Source organism: Odocoileus virginianus, chromosome 16, assembly GCF_023699985.2.
Source record: "Odocoileus virginianus isolate 20LAN1187 ecotype Illinois chromosome 16, Ovbor_1.2, whole genome shotgun sequence".
Taxonomy (NCBI): domain Eukaryota; kingdom Metazoa; phylum Chordata; class Mammalia; order Artiodactyla; family Cervidae; genus Odocoileus; species Odocoileus virginianus.
Genome location: NC_069689.1, coordinates 610,415 through 625,199, shown reverse-complemented (window position 1 = coordinate 625,199; position 14,785 = coordinate 610,415). Strand labels below are relative to the sequence as shown.

The window sequence follows — 14,785 nt, the reverse complement described above, 5'->3', positions numbered from 1 at the left end:
TGAGTTTTACAATAGTAGGCCACAGAGAATCAATATGGTCAAATATTAGCTTTGTAATTTGGCTAAAAGGAGCTAAGTAAAGTCCTAATTCAGAGAGTAAAGCCAGATACTGGTGGACCTGAAGCTGACCTGTGCCTTACATTTGCAGAGTACAAACCGAAAGAACTGCAACATAGGATACTAACTAAAGGTTAGAAACAGCCTCAATGGTTCATGTGTAGGGAACTAGTTAACTAACATGGTACTTAAGCTATCAAAAAGCAAAATGGAAAGAAGATAAAAATGAAGTTTGCAATGTACTAATGTGGATCACTTTCTGAGATATTAAAAAAGCAAGGCTCATTACAGGATGTTTGTATGTTACCATTAATAATTATGTTTAAACAGGATGTGCATATATAATCATTATGTTGAACAAGCATGACTCATGGGGTGTATATCAGTTAATGCAGGCTAAACAACTGCAACAAATAGATCCAGAAGACAACTCAGCAAAGTAATTTATTTCTTGCTTACCTAATAGTTCTGGACAGATATTTAGGTCAGGGAGGAAGCACTCCTACATTACTGTCATTCATGGGCCTTGGCTCTGTTTATCTTCTGGTTTGCCATCCCCTGGGTCAGAAAGTGATACACACTGCTTCCACTCACACTGGAGAAAACATTGTCATGTGGCCATACTCAAACTGAGTGGGAATATGGGAAACTAGTCTAATAGTTCCAGAGATTAATGGATTTTGCTAGACAGACAAGGCCTCTGTCACAGTCAGCCTCTCTGGTCACCAAATATATTCACCTTCTCCCCAAGGGTGAAGACAAAAGTCTTATTCAGTTATTGAATTTCATATCAAAATCATGATTGCAGTCTTTTCTAATTAGCTTGGATGAATTGCCTCATGGTTTAGCAATCTGTGAGCTAAAAGTCAAGTTGTTGCTATCAATACTTCATTACTACTCCACCCAGTACCCAACGATAAGACAGAAAAACAGCAATAAAAGTCCCTATTTGGAAAAGGGAAAATGGGAAACAAAGCAGTCATATCCAAAGCTATCGTGGAATTCTGACATATATATTATGAAGATATTCTTGGGCAGAGGATCGGAATAGACATTTTTCTGAAAGAGACATACAGATGGCCAAGGGCACATGAAAAGATGCTCAACATTGCTAATCATTAGGGAAATGCAAATCAAAACCACAATGAGTTTAAAAGTTAAAAAAAAAAGAAACAATGAGGTATCATCTCATACCTGTCAGAATAGGTATTATCAAAAAGACAACAAATAACAAATGTTAACAAGGATGTGGAGAAAAGAGAACCCTTCTGAACTGTCAGTGAGAATGTAAATTGGTGCAACCACTGTGGAAAACAGCATGGAGGATCCTCAAAAACTGAAAATAGACCTACCATATGATCTAGCAATTCTACTTCTGGATATTTTTCTGAAGAAAAAAGAAACATTAATTTAAAAAGATAAGGTCTGGGGTTGCACTGCCAGGGACTGTCTTCTCTCTGGAGGGAGTATCCACAGTGACCTTCCATTCCCGGAGACTGGGCTGCACTACAAGAAACTCCCAGTTCACTCCTGGAGGGATCCTGACCATCTCCTGGCGAGAGAAATGGCTCCAGAGCAGCGCCTGCTGCACCTTTTCACAAGTGTACAGGGTCTATTTTTCACACCATTTGGTTGAGTTTTATCTGTTTATTTATTTTTACATGATTAAGAAGTTGAATATTTTATTATTAAATTGTTTATTCTCCTGCAAGGCTGTTGCTTCACTGTATAAAAATAGCACCAGCAAATACAGTATATTGCAACGTTAAGACAGTAATATTCTTCACTGGACACTATACAACTAACAAACTTTTCTTCACTGGCAGTTATTTCTAGTGGGAAGATCATTTTGACCCAAATCCAAGGATAGCTGTAAGCAAGTTACAATGTCATATAAGGTATAAGATGTTATCCTTGAATTACATAATTTTTGTAATTAGTTTTATCAGAGATAATTTCAGGAATTCTGAATATTATAACTGGAGCCTAGCCTAAAAATCACAGGATGCTGTGGAAAAGATACACAGTGTTTATCTCAAGACATTAGAAAGTTAAGGGGTATTTTCTTCAGGAAACATTGTTACAAGTAGTTTCTTTTGCTAAAAATTGCTTTTTAAATATCTATCCACCACTAATTTAAGACAACTATGCTAGATTAAGTTGTTTCAAAGTAGTTTATTTAGGGGTTCCATTTTCATTCCTCAATAGATTTTATGTATTTTTCATATGCTTCTTCACTCATTAGTTCATCTAGTTCTGAAGGGTTACTGAATGTCATCTTGATCAGCCAACCATCTTCATAACAAGACTTGTTGACAAGTCCTGGATTTTCTGCTAGAGCTTTATTAATTTCAGTTACTTCTCCTGATAGAGGGGAATAGAGTTCACTAGCAGCTTTCACACTTTCCAAAGCACCAAACTCCTCTTGTTTGTTCAACTTTGTCCCAACTTCAGGCAGACTACAGTAAACATCTCCCAAAGCTTCCGGTGCAAAATTGCTGATTCCCACTGTTTCAACACCGTTTTCTCTTGTTACCCATTCGTGTTTTTCTGTGAATTTCCGCACCGACAGCAGAGCAGGGCCGGTGCGCAGTGCGCGGACGGCACCCGCCCGCAGTCCCAGGGCCGCGGCGAGCAGGGCGCGCTGGGTGCCGAGATGGCGCGCAGGCTGCCGACCGCGCCCGCACGCTCCGCACCGCTTGCAGCGCCATGTTCGCGCGGGTGCAGAGGGTCTCCGCGCGGCTCCTAGAGCACCCCGGCCGGCGGGGGCGGGGCGGGGCGGCCCCGGGCCGGCGAGTTTCATCTGTTTAAAATTTACTCTTTTGTTTGAAAGCCTGAGGCAGTGGAATCAACGATAACACTTCCTACATCATTTAAGAGTAGAACTTATAGGAATTTTCTGCTTGCAATGTCTTCTCACAAGACTTTCAGGATCAAGTGATTCCTAGCCAAGGAACAAAAGCAGCATTGTCCCATTTCCCAATGGATTCAAATGAAAACTGGCAATAAAATTGGTACAACTCCAAGAGAAGACATTGGAGAAGAATCAAACTGAGTCTGTAAGAAGCCTCGCATATGCAGTGCTACTTACCTGCTGAAAGTCTATGTAGGATACATTTTAAGTTAAAATTTTTATAAAACAATATATGTATTATGAATCCATTTTCATAAGGTTCTCAAAATTGTGTATACACAGATATGCATACACACACACACACACACACACACACCCCTGTATGTGTGTATGTACATTAAAGAAACTGGAAGACTGGGACTTCACTGGTAGTGAAGTCCAGTAGTTAGGAATCGCCCTCCAGCGCAGGGGACATGGGTTCGAGCACTGGTCCGGGAAGATCGCACGTGTGGAGCAAGAAAGTCCCTGTTCCACAAACACTGAGCCCGTGCTCTAGGACCTGGAAGCCCCAGCTACCGAGCCACGTGCTGCCGCTGCTGAAGTGCGCCCTGAAGCCTATGCTCTGCAACGGGAAGCCGCCACCATGAGAGGCCCACGCACCGCAACTAGAGAGTGGCCCCTCTCACTGAAAGAAGAGAAAGCCCGGCACAGCAGTGAAGACCCAGCACAGCCAGAAATAAATAAATGAATAAATAAGTAAAATTTAAAAAAAACTGGAAGACTATATACCAAAGTCTTAACAATAGTTAACCCTGTATGGTCCTATTATAGGTGATCTTGATCTCCTTCTGGGTCTTTTCTACACCCTCTAATGACCTACTGTCTGAACACCTCATGAGTATTTTAAGGGAGAAATGGAATGTTTGGCTCTTAGTGTTTCCTCACTAGGGGTCCATCTGGCTCAGTAATAAATAAGTGAAACGTCTTGCTGGAAAAGGTCTACCCTTTAGTGGACCAGAAGGACACATCAAACGGTAAAGTGTGATTATGAGTGAAGTGACTTTGTTTTCTGCTTCTTGTGTTTTTTGGTTTCCTATTATGCACATGTTAACTTTTAAAAATGTTATCTTAAGAACCTTAAAAAAAATATGCATTCCTATGGCTTTGCAACCTTATTTACAATAGTCAATTTACAAAAGCAACCTAAGTGTCCATTAATAGATGAGTGGATGAAAAAGCTCTCTCTATATAAAACATATATATAACATATATAACATATATATAACACATATATATATCATGACATATACACATGCAATGTAATAGCCTAAAAATAATGAAATCTTGCCATTTGTAATAGCATAAATGGGCTTAGAGGGTATAGTGCTACATGAAATAAGTCAGAGAAAAACAAATATGGTTATTATCTCACATGTGGAACCTAAAAAACATAACAAATGAACAAACAACAAAACAGAAACAGACTCCAAGAGAGCAAACAGGTGGTTGTGGAGGGGAGGGGTGGGGGAGGGTGGGTAAGTGAAATGGATGGGGAGATTAAGAGGTACAGTTGTTTTTTTAAGAGGTGCAGTCTTTCGGTTACAAAATAAATGAGCCACAGGGATAAAATGAACCACATAGGGATTATAGTCAATAATTATTTAGTATCTTTGTATGGTGACAGGTGGTGACTAGACCTGTGGTGATCACCTTGTAACAGAAATATCCAATCACCATGCTGCGCACCTGGGGCTATTAATAACAAAATGTTGGGCAGTCATACATCAGTTAAAACGAAAAGTTAAAGGGAGTTATAAAAAAGATGCTCTATCCGGGCAGTGAAGGAAGTTCTCAGATTAGACCCAGTTCTGCTCTTGTCATTGTTATTCTCTTGTTGTTCTCTGTATGCCCTGCTTCTGCCCTCTGGCCAGTCCTTGCTCAGCCACTTTTCTCCCTGGCTCTGTGTGCAGTGGGAGCATGCCTTCCTTGAGGACTGTTCAGCTTTGACAACCTGCTTCCGGATGGTTGGAGACCCAAGCGCTGTTTTATGGTTTTACTTATTTATTCAGGCCAGGCTTGTGGGGGTTTCGGGCAATATAGTTCCCCCAGAAATTTCAGCTCTCTTTGCTTCTAAGCAGCTTGTATTCCCAAAGATCTCTCAGACAGGTTTTCAACATTAGCAAAAAAGTAAGAGAAACTTCAAAAAATTTCAAAAAGTAACAACCTGGTCAATACTCCTTATGTTATTCCCATAATTTAGGTCAAGAAGAGGATCTTTCCTGAGGGTTTAATCTGTAAAAATCTGGATCATGACTTTAGTGAACTTTCCAGTCCCTCTTTATTCTGCTAGTTGTATGTTTATTGATGTTGCAGTCGTATACTCTCTAGTTGGTGTTGGAAAAAGACCCTGATGCTGGGAGGGATTGGGGGCAGGAGGAAAAGGGGACAACAGAGGATGAGATAGCTGGATGGCATCACCAACTCGATGGGCATGGGTTTGGGTAGACTCGGAGTTAGTGATGGACAGGGAGGCCTGGCGTGCTTTGATTCATGGGGTCACAAAGAGTTGAACATGACTGAGTGACTGAACTGAACTGATGTAGTGGCTGCCTCATGAGATGGTGCAGCAGATGAGCCTGAATCAAAAACACATGATGATCACCACAACCACCATTTCACCTGGCAGGGAAAACCATAACCATATCTAAGAATGAATCTAAGAATCCATGTAATCTAGATGAATTAGATCTAGAATTCTAGACTAGGGCTCAGCAAACTGTAGCCTGTGGAGCAAACATGGCCAACCATCTATTTCTTTAAATAAAGTTTAATTGAACACTTACTTGTTTATATATTCATGATGCTTCTGTACTACAACAGCATAGTTGAGTATCTGCAACAGAGATAGTACGGGTCACAAAGCCTGCAATATTTACCTTCTGGCCCTTTGCAAGAAAATAAAAAATTACCCATTCTTTTTTTTTTTTCTAATTTTTGATAAGATGCATCCTGATATATCTGTGCATATATTTTTTAGCATTCTCTTTCATATCTTTTTAAAAAATTGAAGTATAATTGATATACAATTGTATATCAATTGTATAATTATATACAATTGCGTTAGTTTTGGGTGTACAGCACAGCAATTCAGTTATATATATATTTTTTCTTTTCCCTTATAGATTATTTCAAAATATTAAGTTCCCTGTGCTATACAGTAGGTCCTGTTGGTTTTATTTTATTTATTTTATATTTATTTATATATTATCATGTGTTATTTATATTTATTTATTTTATTTTCAATTTTATTTATTTATTTTTGGCTGTGTTGGGGCTTTGTTGCTGCAAACAGGCTCTCTGTAGTTGTGGTGATCAGGGCCTGCTCTCTAGCTGCAGTGTGTGGGCTTCTCCCTGCAGTGGCCTCTCTTGTTGTAGAGCATGGGCCCTAGGGCGCACAGGCTCCAGCAGTTGCCGTGCATAGACTCAGTAGTTGTGGCACACAGGCTTAGTTGCCCCGAGGCACGTGGGATCTTCCCAGACCAGAGATCAAACCCATGTCCCCTACACTGGCAAGTGGATTCTTAGCCACTGGACCCTCAGGCAGGTCCCAGTTACCTATTTTATACATAGTGGTGTGTATATGTTAATCCCAACCTCCCAATTTATCCCTCTCTCCACCCTTGTCCCTTTGGTAACTATACTTTCGTTTTCTATGTATGTGAGTCTCTTTCTTTTTGTATATAAGTTCGTTTGTATCTTTTTTTTTTTTTTAAAGAATTGCCCATTCTTGTTCTAGACAATAGTAGCCTCTTCCATGATCCGTCAATGAGGACCAAAAGGGAGAGAATGGAAAATTCCACTCTATATTACAAAACTACAGAAAAATTCCACTCTTTATACTACAAATCTCCCTACCAAAAGGGAGATGAGAATGGAAAGTTCTACTCTTTATATTACAAAACCAGTATGGTACCAGCACAAAAACAGAAATATAGATCAACAAAATAGGATAGGAAGTCCAGACATAAACCCACACACCTGTGGTCACCTAACCTATGACAAAGGAGGTAAGAATGTTCGATGGAGAAAAGAGTCTCTTCAATAAGCAGTGTTGGGAAAACTGGACAGCTACATGTAAGTGAATGAAATTGGAATACTCTCTAACACCATACATAGAAATAAAATGGATTAAAGACCTAATTATAAGGCTGGACACTATAAAACTCTTAGAGGGAAACATAGGCAGAACACTCTATGACATAAATCACAGCAAGAACTTTTTCAACCCACCTCCTAGTGTGATGAAAATAAAAACAAAAATAAATAAATGGGGTCACAGGTGAAAAATAAATAAATGGAAACTAATTAAACTTAAAAGCTTTTGCACAGCAAAGGAAACCACAAAATAAAAGACAACCTTCACAATGGGAGAAAATATTTGCAAATGAAGCAACCAACAAGGGATTAATCTTCAAAATATGCAGACAGTTCATGCAGCTCAATATCAAAGCCCCCAAACAACCCAATCAAAAAATGGGTGCAAGATCTAAACAGATATTTCTCCAAAGAAGACATACATGGCTAAAAACACATGAAAAGATACTCAACATCACTAATTATTAGAGAAATGCAAATCAAAACTACAGTGAGGTATCACCTCACACAGATCAGAATGGCCATCATCAAACAATCTACAAACAATAAATGCAGGAAATGGTATGAAGAATAGGAAATCCCCCTACACTTGGTGGGAATGTAAATTGGTACATCCACTATGGAGAACAGTATGAGGGTTTATTTAAAAACTAAAAACAAAGCTACCATATGATCCAGTAATCCCACTCCTATATCTGAAGAAAATCATAATTCAAAAAGATATATGCACCCCAGTGTTCATTGCGGCACTACTGTCAATAGCCAGGACATGGAAGCAACCTAAATGTCCACCAACAGAGGAATGGATAAAGAAGTGTGGTACATATATACAATGGAATATAACTCAGCCATAAAAAAGAATGAAATAATGCAATTTGCAGCAACATGGATGGACCTCAAGATCATCATACTGAGTAAAGCAAGTCAGAGAAAGACGAATATGTTGATATCACTTACATGTGGAATCTAAAAACTGGGTACAAATGAACTTATCGACAAAACAGAAATAGAGTTATAAACATAGAAAACAAACTTATGGTTACCGGGGGAAAGGGTGGGAGGAGGGATAAACTGGGAGATTGAGACTGACATATATACACTATTATGTATAAACTAGATAGCTATTGAGGAGCCATGTATAGCACAAGGAACCGTACTCAATAGTCTGCAATGGCTTATTTGGGAAGAGTCTTAAAAAGAGTAACTACATGTATAACTGATTCACTTTTGTACACCTGAAACCAACACAACACTGTAAATCAACTATACTCCAAAAAAATTTTTTTAAAAAGAAAAAAAAATTCCACTCTTGCCTGAAGAAACTTACTCATGCCCTCAGGAATTGAGTCAGGAAAAGGTAAGACTTTTCATTATCAATCTTGGGCTGAATCACCCATGGACACCAAACTTGTTACAGTAGGTCTGCTCTTGAAATCCACCTGATCAATGACTAACCCCACTTCAGTTTGAGCCAGTCATTGCCAGTCATTGCCAATCATTTAATCTAAACCCCTCATTTCCCCCCAAATCTATATAAACCCCATCTTTTACTGTGTTCATAGACATTATCTGTCTCCTTGCAGTTCTCCCTTGCCTGTCAAGAAATAATTTCCACTTGGTTTTTTTTTTTTTCTTTCTAGTTTTAAAGAATTGTGATTCCTTTAATACCGCAAATCTAAACTATTGGACTTAACAAAATAGAAGTTTATTTCCTGCTCACCTAGTAGTCTTGAACAGGTGTTCAGCTTTGTGGGGCAGCTCTTATCTGCCTTTTCATTCATGGATCCAGCTGCATCCAGCTGGCAGAAGAGGAAAGAGTTCCCCTGTGTGTGGATACTGTGGGAGGTATTTACTAGACCAGTCCTGGAAGTGGGACCTCACTTGTTGTAGTTGTTGTTATTCAGTCGCTAACTGTCTGACTCTGTGACTCCATGGACTGCAGCGCACCAGGGTCCTCTGACTCAGATTCATGTCCTTTGAGTCTGTGATGCTGTCTAACCATCTCACCCTCTGCTGCCCGCTCCTCCTTTTGCCTTTAATCTTTCCCAGCATCAGGGTCTTTTCCAATGAGTCAGCTCCTTGCATCAGATGGCCAAAGTATTGGAGCTTCAGCATCAGTTCTTCCAATGAATTCAGGACTGATTTCCTTTAGGATAGACTGGTTGGATCTCCTTGCAGTCCACAGGACTCTCAAGCCTCTTCTCCAGCACCACAGTTTTAAAGCATTAATTCTTTGGTTCTCAGCCTTCTTTATGGTCCTTCTTTATGCTCTCACATCCATACATGACTACTGGAAAAACCATAACTTTGACTATGTGGACCTTTGTTGGCAAAGTGATGTCTCTGCTTTTTAATATGCTGTCTAGATTTCCATGGGGTCGCAAAGAGCTGGACACAGATGAGCGACTAAGCACAGCACAGCTAGGTTTGCATAGCTTTCATTCCAAGGAAGATATATCTAATTTCTTGGCTGCAGTCACCGTCTGTGGTGATTTTGGAGCCCAGGAAAATAAAATCTGTCACTGCTTCCACTTTTCCCCCTTCTATTTGCCATGAAGTGATGGGACCAGATGCCATGATCTTAGTTTTTTGAATGTTGAGTTTTAAGTCAGCTTTTTCAGTCTCCTCTTTCACCCTCATCAAGAGGTTCTTTAGTTCCTCTTCACTTTCTGCCGTTATAGTGGTTTCATCTGCATATCTGAGTTTGTTGGTATTTCTCCTGGCAGTCTTGATGCCAGGCTGTGATTCATCCAGTCCAGCATTTCACATGATGTACTCTGCATGGAAGTTAAGTAAATAGGGTGACAATATACAGCTTTGTCATACAACTTTCCCAATTGTTCCATGTCTGGTTTTAACTGTTGCCTCTTGACCTACATACAGGTTTCTCAGGAGACAGGTAAAGTGATATGGTATTCCTATCTCTTTAAGCACTTTCCACACTTTGCCGAGATTCACACAAAGGCGTTCGCATAGTCAATGAAGCAGAAATATATGTGTTTTTTTTTTTTCCCCAGCCATTTCCTTGCTTTCTCTAGGATCCAACAAATATTGGCAACTTGATCTCTGATTCCTCTACCTTTTCTAAATCCAGCTTGTACATCTGGAATTTCTCATTTCCCATACTGCTGAGGCCTAGCTTGAAGGATTTTAAGCATAACCTTGCTAGCATGTGAAATGAGTGCAATTGTACAGTAGTGAACATCCTTTGGCATTGCCCTTCTTTGGGATTGGAATGAAAACTGACCTTTTCCAGTCCTGTGGCCACTGCTGAGTTTTCCAAATTTGCTGACATATTGAGTGTAGCACTTTAAGAGCATCATCTTTTAGGATTTGAAATAGCTCAGCTGGAATTCCATCCCTTCCACTAGCTTTGTTCATAGTAATGCTTCCTAAGGCCCACCTATTTGAATACCCCAACCCATCTTACATTTCATTGGACAAAATTTATTCTAGACGTTGTATCAAACTGCAAAGGACAGAATATATGTTAGTAGGGAGTCAGAGGTCTCTACTACAGAGTATAAATCAGAAAACATCTTTTTTAAAAAACTTTTTATTTTGTATTGGGGTACAGCCAATTAACAATGTTATGATAGTTTCAGGTGTTTAGCAAAGGGACTCAGCCATACATATACATATATCCGTTCTCCCCCAAAACTGCCCTCCCATCCTGGCTGCCACATAACATTGAGCAGAGTTCCCTGTGCTATACAGTAGGTCTTTGTAGAAAGAATCTTAATTTTTGTCTTCCACTGGCCCTTTAGTTTATTCTGTATGGCTGTTTTTCCCTTGCCCCTTTTACCTAGGTCAAGTCCATCAACTTTTCGAATCACTCTTAGGTGTTAAAAGTCCTCCTTAAACGCTAGTCTCCCTAATAACATTAACATCAGTTAATTAACAGAAATTAACATCAGTTAATTATCAGAAATGCCCAGCTCCCTCTAACAGTCATCGCTCTTAAATTGATTTAAAATTGAGGCCCCTTCCTCTTTCCCAGCCTGGGCCTCTAGGATGTGGGTCACCTCCTATGAAAAAATTTTATGTGATCAATTCCATTCCTTCTTCATTCAGTGCTTCCACTTTCCTCATCTTGTTGCTGTCTCATCCTTCTAAGCTGAGTGGCTGTTTATTCATCTGGTGTGTTTGTAGAGATTAGAAAAAGGTCCCCCTTCTGAGTGAATGCAACCCCATGTGAGACCACTGTGCCTCTGTTTGAAGTAGAAAAAGGCAACTGTTCCTCCAAGTAGGCACAGCCCCATGCCAGGGCATATGGTTTGGAGACTGAAAGCATGCTGGATTTCAGCCCCCTTTGGCACCGACAGCCAGGCACCCTTTACAGTGAATGACTTTATACAACCACGAAACTGGTTAAGGTTGGAACATATGGAGGAAGTAGCAGGGGAGACAGTAATGTTTGTACTTGACTTGTGCTGTCATGGGTGACATCTGCCTTCTCTAGGGTTCACAGATGTTTAAGGTTTACTCTTATTTTTTATTTTTTGCAGGCTGTATTTATGAGTTCTTTTTTTAAATTTCTTTTTTTATTGGAGGTAATTGCTTTACAGAATTTCTGAGTTCTTTGAAGCACCATCATTCCATCTTTGAGGATCTCATCTCTGCACCTTTTTTTTTTTTTTTTTAAAGTATGTATTTACCTGACCAGGGGTCAAACCTGGGCCCCCTGCATTGAAAGTGCTAAGTCTTAGCCACTGAACCCGCATGCAGGTCCCCTCTCTGCACTTGCTTTCACAGAGATGAGTATGTTGCCTTTGTGGTTGTTTGTTTATAATTCTTTGTTGAGACTCGGCATCTGGTGATACGCCTCCACCTTCCTTCTGCTGAAGTCCACTCATTTCTTTAGGCAGCTTTCTTGAACAGGATCCAAGACAGTACTTTCCAGAGTTCTTGCCTGTATGTACCACACTTGGACTAGAGAAAACATGCTCATTTGACCTACTATTGGGAAATCTGTTATATCCCAAACTGTAGCCTCGTCTCTTGCCCACAGGATGGCTAAGCCAGACCTTTATTTTTCATATATCCCAGATATAACTGAGATCTGAGCCACTGTGTCTCAGATTGGAAGGAACATACATATGGCTGCACGATCCCAACCAAATTCCTTATGTCAAGGGGCACACACACCTCTGGATGAGGTTGGGGATGGTGGCAATGACCCAGTACAAAGTAGAATAACTTTCTCTAAAACCCTTGAATCCCCTATCTTTTTTTCTGCCTCTCCAACAGCTTTGGTAAGCTGGAGGTGGGTGGTGAACTAAGTGAACTAAGTGTAAAAAACTGGTTTTTCTACATTCTCCTTCTGGAAATCCTGTGTTGGTGAATTTGCATCTAACTTTGAATATGACCTTACTGTTTTGGGATCTCAGCCAAATCCCAGACTAAGTGAGGTTCATTTAAATGTTTCATCTATACATATCTCTGGAAGTATATACATGGAACAGAAAATATTGGTTATCTTTGAGGGAAATTTGTTGGCACAGGGAAGCTGTGGGAGGGAGAATTTTTCACACATACTCTTTTGAACTGTTTTAATTTTAAACTATATATATGCAGTACCTATTTAAGAAATTTACCTTCTAAATATATACTAAAGTACATTCCTGCAATAGAGCACTTTCCAACTCAAAAAAAATGAACTAAAAATTCTGATGTAGAAAGAAATCTCAAAGACGTTGTTAAGAAAAGGAAGATCCAGAATGTTTCATAATGCACCTATTTATATACAATAAAATTATGTGTAATTACATGTTTTTAACAATAAAAATAATTATTTTTTCATAATAATTTTATTGGGATAGACTAAATTATGTTGTAACAGCATATTAAACTTGAAATATTTCTGGTGCATACACATGTCCATTGAGAGATAAGCAACTCTTTTAGGGCAGCTGTTCTGTTCTCCATGTGGTGATGCAGGGATCCAGGGTGTTTCCATCTTGTGGCTCCTCCACCTAAAGGCAGGGCACCACAGTTGCTGCAGCATACGAGAGAGGTGGCACTAAACACTTTGGCTAAGGAGAACACATATCACTTCTGTTTGTAATCCTTGAAGCAAAACTAGTCTCATGGGCCCTGTCTCATTACAAGGCAGGGTAGGCAATATTGTCATTCTTCAAGTTGAGGAAGAAGAAAATAAAATGGGTTTCAGTGTCTTGTGACATTGTTTCTGCCACAAGGACATGTGCACAAAAAGGTAAGATAAGGAACTTCCCTGGTGGTTCAGTGGCTAAGACTCCTTGCTCCCAATGCAGGGGGCCTGGGTTCTATCCCTGGTCAGGGAACTAGATCCCACATGCTGCAACTAAATAAATTTTTTTTTTAAAAAAAGGTAACAAGAGGAGGGAATCTGAGGATCTGAAATCAGAAGATTTACTTTTCACAGTACTATTCACTACATTCACTTTGTTGTTTAGATTTTTTTAAACCTTTGGGTCATGTATGCCTTTTCAACTAAAGGAACGATTACATTTAATATCAATGCATACTAAAACTAGTTTTAAGAGGAATAGATATAGTGTAAAAATATCTCCCCACATGATACTTATTAATTACAAGTGGACAATTTTACAATGGGAAATGTGACAGACACCGCCTTAATTTAGGAGTCAAGTTAATTAACATCACCAGTAATGGGACAAACAGACATCATGTGCCTCCTGACTTAGTGAACTGAGAAGAACACAGCGTCATTTTTGTGACGTTCCTGCCAAAATTGCATAGCCTGAACTTAATCATGGGGAAAAAAACAGATAAACCTTGAAGGATTTTATACAAACTATGTTGCCTGTATTCTTCAAGTGACAAAATAATGAAAGGCAAAGAAAGACTGAAGAATTAATCTAGGCTGAAGCAACTAAATGCAATTTGAAATCCTGGATTGGATCCTGAACCAGAAAAATACTATTTTCCTCTTGGCTGTAAAGGTTATTATTGGGACTTCCCTGGTCATGCTCCCAGTGCAGGGGGCCTGGGTTAGATCCCTGGTCAGGGAGCTAGACCCCAATGCTGCAACAAACACCTGGTACAGTCACATAAATGAAAATAAATATAAGAAAAAATAAAGGACATTATTAAGACAACTTATGACATTTGAATACAATCTTGAGGTTAGGTGGTATTTTTTTAAAAGAGAGTTATTTATGTATTTAGTTTTAGGTTTTGGCTGTGGTGGGTCTTTGTTGCTATACATAGGCTTCCTGGGCTCTAGAGCACAGGCTCAGTACTTGTACGCACAAACTTAGTTGCTCTGCGGCACGTGGGATCTCCCCGATCAGGGATCGAACTCATGTCCCTTGCATTGCAAGGTGGATTCTTAACCACTGCACCACCAGGGAAGCTCCTGATGGTATTATTGTAACAATAACATCTTTTTGATTTTATAATTGTGCTATTGTCATGTAAAAGAATGTTTTAGGAAACACAAACTGTCAAATATTTAGGGGTAAAGGGTCATCATATCTGCAATTTACTCTTAAATGATCACAGGGCTCAGGAAGTAATTATATATTATATACATACATGCATATATATATAGAGAGAGGGAGGTGAGAGGGAGGGTAAGAACAATAAAGCAAATGTGGTAAAATGTTAACATTTTGAGAATTTGAATAACAGGTATATGGGAGGTCTTTGTATTTTTCACGCAGCCATTCTATAACGCTGAAATTCTTTCAAAATAAAAAGTTTTTAGAAGTG

At 39.4% G+C, this 14,785-nt stretch overlaps 1 pseudogene; it reads left to right on the top strand.

Moving 5' to 3' along the window:
- The first annotated feature begins 2,965 nt into the window (after positions 1–2,965).
- Positions 2,966–3,120, top strand: LOC110124905 (large ribosomal subunit protein eL39-like; annotated as a pseudogene).
- Positions 3,121–14,785: the final 11,665 nt, after the last annotated feature.